This window comes from Carcharodon carcharias, chromosome 2 (assembly GCF_017639515.1).
Source record: "Carcharodon carcharias isolate sCarCar2 chromosome 2, sCarCar2.pri, whole genome shotgun sequence".
Lineage (NCBI taxonomy): Eukaryota > Metazoa > Chordata > Chondrichthyes > Lamniformes > Lamnidae > Carcharodon > Carcharodon carcharias.
The window spans coordinates 165684419-165697551 of NC_054468.1; the positions used below are offsets into that span (position 1 = coordinate 165684419).

The 13133-nt window shown below is 40.8% G+C and overlaps 1 long non-coding RNA gene across 1 annotated transcript in view; it reads left to right on the plus strand.

The window, feature by feature from the left end:
- LOC121289583 overlaps positions 1-12752 on the plus strand; it is a 52416-nt gene extending 39664 nt beyond the window's left edge. The window contains exons 2-5 of the long non-coding RNA XR_005945611.1: positions 5789-5942; positions 8433-8572; positions 9518-9676; positions 12623-12752. This is a non-coding gene — a long non-coding RNA (uncharacterized LOC121289583). The remainder of the gene's footprint in view (positions 1-5788; positions 5943-8432; positions 8573-9517; positions 9677-12622) is intronic.
- Positions 12753-13133: the final 381 nt, after the last annotated feature.

The following is a 13133-nucleotide window of genomic DNA, read 5'->3' on the forward strand; positions in this document are numbered from 1 at the left end:
CCACTTCTAAAATACCTCACCAACTCCTGAATTCAAAATGCTTCTTGTACTCGTTAACCTTAGGATTTACCAATTCCAAACCAATCAAGGAATTATAAATATTAGCCCGCCAAGAGCCCCCAATTGTTATGACACAGCAGTTTGTCAAGGCTGAGTTATTTAAGATCCCCAGTGGAAACTTTAAACAACTGTCAAAACCTATATTTTCAATTGGCATGTTTTGAGTTGCAGCTCTAAATTCAGGAATAAGACCACCAGTTCTCGAGAGGTTTTTATATCAAACTAAATGAGACATCTATTAATTTATAACAAATTAAACAAATGCACATGACTACAAATTAATGCTATCTTAACTTTTAACAAATTCCCAAATTAATTTCCACTGAGGCAACAATAACCAACAGACTTAAACAGACACCAGGCAAAGCATTTTTCACCTCATAAATTCAAAATGAGGTTCCTTTCAATTTGGTTCCTTTGCAGACATAGTGGTAGGCTTACAGGCTTAGATCTTACATGCCTCTGACCTGCACACACAAACTCCTTTCTGTATACCCAGCCTTTCTCTTTGAATGTAAATTCTCATTGTACCACCAGGCCCCCTGTACCCCTTTCATAGTACCTATTTTATTAGTAATATAAACATTGCTTGGAGTCTCCTAGCTAGATGCAAGATTTCACTCCCACTCTTGAATGTTCTACTCAACAAAATGCAAATGTACCCTCTACCTTACTGTTTACATCTCAAAACTATTATACATCAAAGCACCCAGACTAGCTGGCGTTAATTCAATTACCACACACACACACAGACTAAACCTGTAATTAAAAAATAATAATTTCCAATAACATTACATACATTGATATCGCTTCCTGACACATGTCGAGATTTGAATATGTGCTGCCCCCTGCCAATTTTGAATATAATTCGTCAATCTTCGGCATCAGGTGTCTATCAGGTTTAGTCACTCTGTTTACAGATAACTTATAGTCACCGCATAAGCAAACACTTTGGTCTGGCTTCAATGCAGGAACTATGGGCAGAATTTTTCCCTTGTTGGGCGGACGCGGCATGCAGGCCTGGGAGCAGTCACAAAGCTGACCGCTGCCTGTGATTGGGCCCCAACATGGATTTCACGCTGGCTGACCAACTAACAGCCAGCCAGTGTGAAACACACGCGGCATCGCTGACCACTGCTGGGGTGGGAGTGAGAGAAGCGTGAGCGCAGAAATGTGTGCGTGTTTGCGGGTGCACGCAGTAAAAGCTCCGAGGCACAGAGCTGCCTCAGGGAGCAGAGAATTTTATCAATATAAATAAAGAATTTTAAAATAATGAAAACTTGTCCCCTCATTTGTCACGTGAGTAGGGACATGTAAAATATGAGTGCAAAAAGTTTTTTTTAATGAGTGGACAAAACCTTATTCCACCCATGGATGAGGTTTTGCCAAAAATGCAACCTTTTTGCCCGCCCGCCAATCGAGCATGTTGGACAGGCAGTGAAAAATTCTGAATGATTAGTTGATCAAGGGCCTTAATAGGCCGCTTAATTGTTGGCAGGCTTGCTGCCAACTCACGGGCATTCCCACTGACTGAAATATCGCGCGAGTGCACGATGATGCCAGGATGCTCATCTTATGCTCGTTCGGGTCAGCCACACGCTCGACTGATGAGCGCAATATTCTGCTCTATGGGTGTCGCCCGCTCGGAAAATTGCACTGGTTGTTTGATACTGAACTTTTCCAGTCTGTTTGGCTCGGTCTCAACCTTGTCCCGTACAGCATAAGGGACTGGTCTGGCTCTGATAAATCTGAGGGTTGCGTTCTGACTTATGTGGATTTTGGCTTGCAGCCCATGAATCCTTCCTAGCACGTCACTGAAAATGGAAGTGTACTTCATGTAAGTTTCTCGTTCTGATTTGAAAAATCTCAGCCCATTGCAATATAATCTTTTTGAGCCAGTTGCAACCAATTAAACTGGGGCCTGCCCAGCTACTAATTTAAGGGGTAAATTTGCAGACTGATCCCCATGTTGCACCAGGACTTAACATATCCTTTTCATCCCTTTCACTCTCATTTCTTCGTCCGTATATGTTTTTAATTTAGTGCCTGATTCTTCCAAACTTAAAGGATGGACTCCTTTATTCAAGTGTCTGGGTGTATGTTCTTCTATGACAGACGTTGATGCCCCAGTATCGATCTTGAATGGTTGTTCATTGACTCTAATGACTACCTGAATTGGCTCAGTTTTACCCAGTTTCAGGGTGTATAATGTATAGATGTCAGATTCTGCTTCCTCTGGTTTTTCAACAAGACAGATTTTGTGGTTTCTACCTTTGTTTTTAAAATGCTGTCTCAGTCTATCTTGACAGTGCCACGTTATGTGACCATTGCGATGTCAGAAAAAGCATTCGATATTTCTGAACTGTCAATCGCCTGCAGGCTGCTTGGATGCATTTCTCTCATTAATGTTGTGGGTTTTCACCGTGGTACTGTTGTTCTTCAATAGCGTTCCCTACCTTTCTGCGGAGTATGACGTTTTTGCGCCTTTTGTTATCGGCCCTTCCTGCCCTACAAGACGGACGGCGCCAATTTGAATATCTTTTATTGCCTCCGAGTCTCTAACAGGGCTCTCCATGGCTGTTGCCAATTCTAATGCCTTACTGAAGTCTAGATTGGTTTCAGAAAGCAATTGCTTTTGAATAGCATTGACCCCGATTCCGCATATCAAATGTCTCTCAACATGTCATTGATTGAAGTTCCAAACTCACAATGTTCCGTTAATTCCTTTAAAGCAGCTACATAGCCAGTGATGGTCTGCCCTGGAAGCCTATTCCTTGAATTGAATTTAAAATGCTGCATAGTGACTGAGGGCTTTGGCTTCAGGTGATTTTTGACAATGTTTAGGAACTCGTCGAAAGTCTTCGTATCGGGGGGTGTTGGGTGACATGAGGCTGTGGATCAGCCCATACATTTTGCTCCCTCATGTGGACAAAAGAATCGCCCTCTTCCTGTCCTCCCCCACAGTGTCATTAGCAGTAAAGAAGAACGCTAGGTGTTCAACATAATGAGACCAGTCATTGTGGTCGATTGTTCAAGATGCCCAAGTCACAGCATACTTGATGACGAAGGAGACTGCGCTTTCAAACAGATTTCAGGATAGTAGTGAAATAACGGAGCTGGCTTACCACGGCTTTCTTCATTGCCGTCAATTGGTCCAGTTTTATGTTTTAGGTTTTCAGGTTTGCTTTGTCCTGCGAACGCTAGCTGTGCCCTTGATATTAACACATTAGTTGGTGCTTGAAATAATATTAGCAGAGAGACCGATTAACTGAACAAACACTGATGGTTTATTGGAACAAAGAACAGACGACTAACGCCATGGGCTGAATCTTCCGGTCAGCGTGTGGGGGTGGGCCCAACACACTGATGCGTAAAATGATGCGCGATGACATCAGGCTGCATCCCGACGTCATCGCGGGTCATCTCGATATTTAGTTCGGCGGCTGTGCGCCAGAGGCAGCTGTGCCCCCACCGAAATGCCAATAGCCTATTAAGGCCGTGAAGGAAATAATTTCTTAAGGCCATTAATGACGTTCAGAATGCTGCCCGTCCAACCTTAAGGTTGGTGGGCAGGCGAAAAGCCCAAGCAGCCTTCACATTTTTCAGGAAACCTCATCCATGGGCGGGATGAGGTTTCCTGAAGCTTTTATAAAATCAATACATAAATTTTCCCACTTTCAAAAACATGAACCAACTCATGTGACACAGTCACAGGAGGGGACATGTTTGAATAAATTTTTAAATCTATTCTTTATTAATTCTCAAAGCCTTTCAATCTCCCCGAGGCAGCTCCTGACCCTCTCTCCTCCCGCCGCCTGCACGTAGCACTACCGGCCACGCATTGCGCTGGGCGGGCCTTAATTGGCCAAGCACCCCACCCGGTCCGGTCTTGCCCGCCCGTCATAGGAAAAACCCAGGCCCATGTGTGCTACTTCAATCATCTCCAGCCTGAGACTTTCAGTTACCCAAGTCGCCTGCGCTGTATAGCGATTGGTCGTGTGGTCAAGTGGTCAGTCATTCTCTTAAAGGCACATAATACTCCGCTTTACCACAGTAACATTTTCAAAATAACATGTTCAAACAAAACATAAAATAATCATTTTTGTCTATAATGTGCCTTGAAAAGTTCAGGCTTAGGCCACTAAAACTCCTTCACAAGTGGTTGATGTTACAGAGGGAATCCAATACAATCTTAGGTTCCAGTAGAGATCTATTTAATAGTTGCTCCATATACATTAAAAAATGTGATTAAAACCGCATGGAGGCCCAATTACTGGACAAATGCCAGTACACTCACATCTGAAGTTAAGGAGAGCACCAAGCACCATGTTAGCTTTTCTTTTGTTTTGAATAGCAGGGGTTAATGGAATTATACAGAAGCCTCATTGGGACATCTAATTAGACTGCCTTTATTGGGGAGTAAAAACTCCCAAAGTATTGAATTCATAGCTCTAAGGCACCATTTTAATTTCAAACCAATATCGTATGTGAAGACTTTAGCGTGAGTACTGGGTTTAATATGGGATAAAGTCTCCAACGAAATTTTTATGTGCTTTGTGTTCAATTGAGATTCATTTCATAATTTTGCTAAAATTATATGGCACTTGTGTGCAGTTCTTGCTTAATGTCCTGCAGATGCAAAATGATCACACAAAAGTAAGAGAGAAGAAACAGTACAAATCATTAATGTCATCCAGCAGGCATTTTCTTCAAAAGCTAAGTATAGTCAATTCATCTTTTCAGCAAATTGGATTTTCCAGTTGAAACAAAGTACGAAGAATAAAAGCACTGAGATCATTACTTGATCCAAACATTGCTATATAAGGTAAATTCCTCTTAAGAAGAAATTGCCCCTAAATTGAGCAACTCTATCCATTTATATGGAAGAAGGGCTAAAAGGGTTTAATTCTGAACAAGAACATGTTTAAAAATTGTAAATGTAGCTATACAAGGCAGCAAACAACAACAACACAACTTGAAAGTGAATACATTTCGCTAAATTAAATGGTATAGGCTTAAAATTCCATCTGCTAAAGGTGGTTACAAACAACATTGATTAGTGAATGAAACATAAAAAGAGCAAAGACCACTGAAGAGTAAGGGGAAAGAATTGCACATTTTGCTGCATATGTTCACTGGGTTTCAGGGACGGGGATGTTGTCCAAATCTCCTATTTGCTATTTTTGAAACTTCAAATGTACTGCTCAGCAAGATGCTTATAATCTACAGTGGCTTGATGTGCCTTCACTGTCCTCACTCTGTCATAAACCTAAAACTTACTGTGAAATTATATCTCCCAATGATTAAACTATTGGTGAGTGAAATTTCCCTTAAGCCTCTTCCACATCCTTCAGTTTGACTTCTTTAATCAACCTTAGTATTTGTTCAGTGTCAGCATTGCCTGTCATTATACCAATTGTTAATGCAAAAAGAGCTATAGGAGCATTTGCACATCACAGTCAAAAAATATATGGCAGGGATTTGGGTTTCCCATTGAATCAACTTAATGTTTTCTTTCCCCCACTTTTGTAATGTTTATATTACAATCTCTCAATGTTGTTGTCAGCATGAAGTGCTTTCAGTATGTAGCTGCATGTCACAATTGAGAGGAAAGGCAGTGCTGAAAGAATCACTGGCTCAAATCTTGCAATCAGTGTCGGAACTGTTGCGTTGACACTTATCACACCAAAAAGTAAGTGCTTACATGCCTATGTTTTTTTGAGACCAGGCACCTGAGTGTGGCCTGGCCCAGAAGCCTCCGTCGATGCAATCCAGGATGGCCTCCATTGCAGTGAAGAAGAGGTGAGGCCATCCCCCCTATGATGCTGGAAGAGCTGGAAACTCCCATTGAGGGCAGATTGCTCGGGATTTAAAAGAGTCAGGTGAGTGATTTAAACTTCTCCAGCATTGCATTTTTTATTTTCTTTCAAACATTTGATGTTATTTAATAAACCTAATTGTAGCCAAGTGAGATATATTTATGGTTTTACATGTAGAAGTTGTCAGAGCAGAGTGTCTGGAAGAAAAGGGGTCAGAATTTCTTGGAGGAAGAAATGAACATTCTTCTCAGTGAGGTGGAAGCAAGATGTGACCTCAGGAGGTGGAAAAGTGAAATCGCCCAAGAAAGTGAAGTCCTTAGTCTGTAAGGAAGTAGTGCAGGCAGCCAGCTTAAATAATAGTGTGCCATGTTTGGTAGGTCAATGTAGGAAGGAACTTAATGACTTGATGCATTCTGCCAAGCTATGTATATTATGTTCTTTTACGAACAGGGTCGGGAAACAACTGAAACCTTCGTACCCTTTCCCTTACTGCCCATATCAGTGTGGTTTAAGAGAGGAACATGAGTGTGTGTCTTAGCCCCCAGTGCCTGTGGGCAATTTAAATAACAGCAGCAAGCTTTCATGGGTTTAAATAAAGATGACTATTTATTCATGCATTCACCTCAAAAGTCTAAACACTACATCACTCATGCATACACATACACACACACATATGCAAAAAAGATATGAGAAAATTGAAGAATCATTCATAGCTCATGTGTTTGGCTTGTTGTAGGAAGAAAATAGTCATTGCGGGACTGGTGAAGGTGGCATTTTCACTCTGAAAGGGTAGTTTAGGTGGTTTCAATAAGTGTAGTTGTATATCCAGGGTTATTGTAGGATTCCCTTGAAGAGATAGATGTTTAGCAGGTTGCAAATCTGGTCACTTGTAGTTTATTCTTACCAGGAAATCAAGTTTCTTTACAAGTGGGCTTAGAATAGAAACCAGGCTGGGAAACCTTTAAGATGGAGCAGTCTTCAGGTTCAACATGGCATAGGTATTACTGCATCGTTCTGAAGCTGGCAATGCATAGTGGGTGTTCTTTGCAGATTGACTGACTGGTTTCTCTCTGGTTCTTGGAATAGTAAAGGATTTGATATCAGAAGCTAGTTTTGATCACATGATGGCAAGTTACAGGGCCTTCCATTGTCCACATCATTGGTTGGTGCCAGAGTGATTGATAACAACAGGAGAATGACTGATAACCCATCAACATACCAGCTATGATTAGTTCATTGATTTGACTTTATTTGATATTCCATCTTCACTTCTCCGACATGCTCGGATGTCATTGTTTGTTAGATCTCTCCCGTTGAGCTGGGAAGGATGGTGAATTTACGTCTGAGAAACCTATTTGTATTTGAGAACTTTTCAGAGGCATTTTCAGACATGAGTTAATCCTTTGTCCGAGCAAAAATTGCTAAAATCACCTGACCCTTGGCAGCCATCTTAGCCACCTTCCTAGTGTCCATTTTTTTAAATAAAAGACAGTTCCAGAAAATTATATAATGGATGAAGTCCATGCTTAAAGTTATGAAGGGACCATGCCTTCACTGGGCATGACAATATACATTGCTGAAAAAGGAGACATGTCAAGGCTTTTCACCTTGCACTCATCAGGATGCTTTGCAAGAATTCCAATATAAAGGGGAAAACAACAATTTATACTATATGAAAAGAGAGTGCTGAATAGTTGGCAAGTGTACTCTGATTGGTAGAAGTGTTGCCCTGCGGAATACAGCAGTGATGGTGACTGATAGTTAACTGCCAAGCATTGTTTGAAACTTAAACATGCAGCTTGACCCTGATTGGTCAAGGCATTGCTTTGAGGAATGAGTCAGCAAATGGCTGCCACTTATTTTGTTTAGCTGAAACAGGCGCAATGTGTATACATGTTCTTTCGGTCTGCAAAGATTAGTATTAATATATATAGCTTCCAGTACACACAAATGCATATGTGTGTGTGTTTGTATATATATATATATATATATGTAAAATATGCTATTTTCTGAAACTTGAAATCCTACTTTTTGAGTTGAAAATACTGAAAGATCATGAGATGTTGTTTATGTTCACTAAATTTATGAGGTTTCATGAAATGCAGTTGCCTTGGAAATGGCTCTGACTTTGATTAGTTTTACTCTAAATGTCAAGACCACAGATAATAGCCCCGAATTACTTATGGATATATTGAACTTGTAAGTAAGATGTGTATTTTTTTTTTAAAGGACATACAGCAAAAGCTGGCACAAACTGTAAAGTAACCAATAGCTAGTAAATTACTATGCAGATTACACTTGTCTAATTAGTTCAGGGAACAGAATGTCACACTTAAAATGGTGTCAAGGTCTACTGCAGACAGAGACACTTCAAAGGAAAAGATGCAATGCATAAACTGAACTGTAATCTCCTGTGGTAGAGGAGATAATGAAAGCTGATTACCATCTCAGCAGAAACCATCTCCTGTGAGTTATATCCCAGACTGTGGACATGATGTGAGTTGAAAGAAAGCAGATTCTGGGTGAAAGACATGTTTGATTTTTCCCCTCCAGGAATACACAAGAACAGGGGTTAAAAGCCAACTGCAGCCCTGGTCTCTGTGTGCAAGTTTTCGTGTTCCAGGTCTGGTCTATGAGGATGTGCTGTGAAGATCACAACTGAAAACATCAACTAGGCATCCCCATGCTTGCAGGTAAAAAAGTCCTCTCCCTCTGATCACTGGAGGCAAGTCACAAGTCAGCAAAGCCACAATGGAAAAGAAAGCAGGACAACTCCTTTCAGCTAACCTGCAGAACCAGGAATCTCCAAACCCACTGTTCAACTGCCAAAGCCAGCTCAACCGTAATCACTCAACTTAACGGCTACAACATTTTGCCATCTACTCCTCATGGACATGCCAAAGACTAATTCATATATATTTTAAACCTTTATTTCTGAACTCCCTTCTCATTTCTAATCTCTGTGTATGTGTTGCATTTTTATTATTTTTCTCATATTTTAGTAACTAATAAGCTCACTCTTTCTTTTACTCAAGAAAGCTTTGCTAATTGGCTCCATTTAAAACATAAATATATTTGGGCAGGGAAAGGTATCCATGAGGGAATGGATCCTTTTTAAATTAACCTTGTTGCAACCAACTGAGGGGGTTGAATAAAGAAGGGGAGCTAGTTCATCACTCCTCACCTGAGAGCATAATTTGGAGTATGTTGTTCCGTGATCATAACAAATTGGGGGAGTCTTGCCCAGGGACTGGTTGTATAACTAATCACAACTCCATTCTGAGTACAATGAGCAAGATGTCTCTGGTAGTTTTAAAATGCATCACAAGACAGCTCTGCAAAGTCTGGAGAATGATTTTTAAAAAAGAAATTCATTTCTTCTTTTAGGTAAAGCTGGTCCATAACACCTGGGACCGCTCATTGACTGGGGCAGGGGTGGGGCATGATGTACATCGAGCCGTGGGCAGAACATGAGAATTTGACGAGGGAGCTATTTGGCCTCTCTGCCCACATGATAACTAGTGGGGATCTGATGTGGGGATAAGCAAAGGTGCTGTCATCAGCTGAATGCTTAAACCATCAGGAGGAGAGATAATTTATGTGACAAAAAATAGTTATAATTTTTTTTTCTCTAACAGCTGCACAGGTGCCCATGGACACATCAGGTGGTGATGGAGGTGATTTGACAGCAGCATCCAACGTTTCTGAAAGGGGTGATGTACAAGGAATGGAGGTGAATCCTTCACACCAGGGCAGTATGGCAGCTGCAGCGGAAACGGGAGGGGAATATCAGGAAGGTGAGATCTCTGATTTGGAGGGGAGTCACAAGAGTGCTGAAACTTCTGTGGTAACATTAAATCTTAAAATTTATGAGGAAAGGGAGACCTGTGATGTTATGGCTGCTGTGATGGAAAGTGCACAGACCTTTCAGGAGGTGAGGAACCTGTGGCTTTGGGAACAGAAGCCCTGACACCTCCTTGAGCACATGAGCAACTTGAGGCCCATGTCACTGGTGAACAAAAGCAGATTGTGCAAATGATCTGACGGTCCTTGAATGGTTATATCGGGATTAGGTTCAGGATAGTGAAAGGCATCTGACCATTTCCAAGTTGTTTCAGTAGACTTTGACTGAATTAGTTCAAAGTGTGTGTAACATGGCTGCAGGTGTTAGTTAACATCTGCAGGTTCTTCCTCAGCAGAATGAGGTCCTTTGCTAGCTTCTGCAAAGAAACAATGAAACTCTGAACGAAATGAGGCAGATTATAGTTCAGATTGTATGCTTGCTCCTTCTGGCCAGCTGCAGCCCAGTGCTAGAGACATCTGCTGCCAGGCATGCCTCTGACTCAGGAGACCATCGCATCATGAGAAGGGGGAGAGGTAGAAACAATTAGGGTCCCTTCCCCCATCACTGCCTTCTCTACCTCATTAACACCCCTTTCAACATGACAGATATTACTTTTGTTTTTTCATTGTCTTATGTTTTGTTCTTTATTAATAGTTATATTCACCACTATATTTGACCGCACAGTTTCCTGTCACAGACTTGAGTTTTTTTGTTTACTGTGCTATTTATTGATATATTTATGCCATTATTTAAATATGCACTGTTCTGCTTCAGATTTGTTGTTCATTTAAATAATATGTTATTCATTAATAGTTTGCTTATATTATATTTAAGTTCACTGTCTCTGATGCTCGAATAACACATTAACAATAGTCTCTGCAAAGTTTTCTGAAAAATCTTATTCACATATAACTAATGAAAAGAGATACAAAATGTTTAATATTTGAGAACCTAATAAGCTTTTACTTGAACAGCTGAACTTTGTTCAGTAGTAACTACCTCAAAAGTCCTTCAAATATTAGGTACAAAATCAAGTAATTTGTTTAACTTTCAAACAACAGTTCTATTGTCTTATTTCAGAGGGGAGGGACGGACAAGAAATTAGTACATCTCAATGTCCAAAAGCAGTGGTGACCTCTCGCTGCCCTGGTGGTTGTCGGAGCCCATGCCTCCTTGCATGCTCCAGGGGGCAGGTCTGCATCTGGCTCCACATTGCACTCCTCCAGCTCTTCCATTTCTGGCACTAAATCATCCTTAGAGTGAAGGCCCAGTTCTTCCTGGAGGGCAAAGTTATGTAATGCAACACATGCAATTTTGGAAACTTTCACGGGGGAGTACTGTGAAGTGCACCTGACATGTCCAGGCAATGGAAATGTGACTCCAGGACACCTATTGTCCTCTCCATCACCTGACATGTTGAAACATGGTTGTATTTTTACTGCATTTCATTGCTGGTCCTCCAGTATGGTGTCATTAGCCACGTTCTCAGCAAGAATCCCTTGTCACCCAGTAGGATTTCCCAATGATGCACTGGTGCAACCTTGAGTTCACCAGGATAAAGGAATCATGCGCACTTTCCAGTTAACTGCATTTACAGTCGGGAATTTCATTTGGGCATCACATACAATCATCGCATTCAAAGAATGGAAGCCTTTTCTGTTGATGAAAGAAACAGGCTCATTTTTTGCTGCCTTTAGTGGGATATGCATTCCATCTATAGTTCCAATCACTTTTGGGAAGCCAGCAACCTTGTATAATGCGACAGACCACTCCTTCACAGAGGACATCTCAAAATTAATGAAGTCAGAAGCCCTATGATACATTGCCTCAGTAATCTGGTGAATGCAGGCCCTCGCAGAGCTCTGGGAAGTACAAGACTGAAATGACCCATATGCAAAAAACTTCAGTACCGTGGTGACTTACATTGCCAATGATAAGGCAATGCAGCATTGTGGGCTTGGCTTTAAGCATCTTCCAATTGCTTCCCTGCTGAAGCATAGCCTCCTGACGCACAACTCCTTCGACATCATTTTATAGTACATCCTCTGCCTATCCCTTCTCTACGGTGGGGAGTTGATCTTTCTGGTCAGCAAGTAGATATGTTGCCTGACTCTTCTGTCATGGTCTTTGCACCTGCTTCATGCCCTCTCCCTAAGTACCAAAGTTTCAGTACGGAAAGCTCCGTTTCTGAAACACAAGTGGTGAACATGTCTCCAGCTTAGTGTTTAATTCTGCATTAGATTCTGGAATACCTGTTGTAGTGATAGCTTGCGTCAGTTTACAGATGGCTTGCATTAGTCATTTATAACACGTTGCATGTTTATAAAACATGCTAAAAAGCCAAATTACATAAATAGACTTGTAACATGCTGCAGGCCTCCTATATCTTATAACTCGCATTTATTTTTGAAAAAGATTCTGAAGATCAACATTGTGTTAAGGAGACTTCTAAAACATTAATACACCTTGATGCATACACAAAGCCCTTTTCAAAAGCATTCTAAACAGCCAAACTGTATGGAACAATTTGTAAAAAAATAAATCACATCTATCTTTTTTAAACATCCTGCAGAGTTACAGATCGTAGGCACATTTATTAAATATCCAGAAATAATTTTCACCCACCTTCATAAGTTCTCCAATGCAACTGTTGCCTCTTTTCCTTGGTGTCAGACCAACAATGAAAATGTCTAAGGAAGCCCCCCTAGCTATCTTTGTAACATCTGGACATCTAGCCCAAGTCTCAGCCATTCTGGAATTTGAATGATGGCCCATGACTGTGATTGTAAAGATTGGAAGTAATCGGGCAGTTTAAAACATTTGATTGAAAGTTTAAAATTTGCATGTCCGAGCATGGAGACTTCTGCAGAGCCCTGACGCACAATTCTTATCTACGCAGGTGGTCTGACAATCTTGAGATCAGAAGACCTGGGCCGATGTATTCTATGAAATTATGCTGTGAGCTCTAGGGTTTCTCCTGTGAATAGGTGTAAGTGTTTAGAAAATTAAGTTAATAATTGCTTTAAAACAAAGTTAATAAAAACCAAAATGATTCTTTTCCATGACAAAGCCAGCAACTAGTACAGGTGACTATTTAGTATCATTGCTCTTTTAGACTGGAAAATTGCTTCTTTTTCCCTCATGTGAGCTCCAAACTACTGGAGGTCAACTAACATCATCTTTATGATTTCCTCTGAAGGCCCTTATTTGTCTTCAGTGGTTTGTACCAACTGCTTATCCTGTACTCTGAAAAATTGCTTTGGGTTTTTTGTAGACATTTACAACATATATTCCATTAAAAATCAAAGTGCGCCCCAGTTCAAATAAAGCAAGAAGCTGTTTTTATAATGCAACCATACTAGAATCCAGCTAGATTTCCAATAACTGCTTCAGTGTTACTATAAATGAAT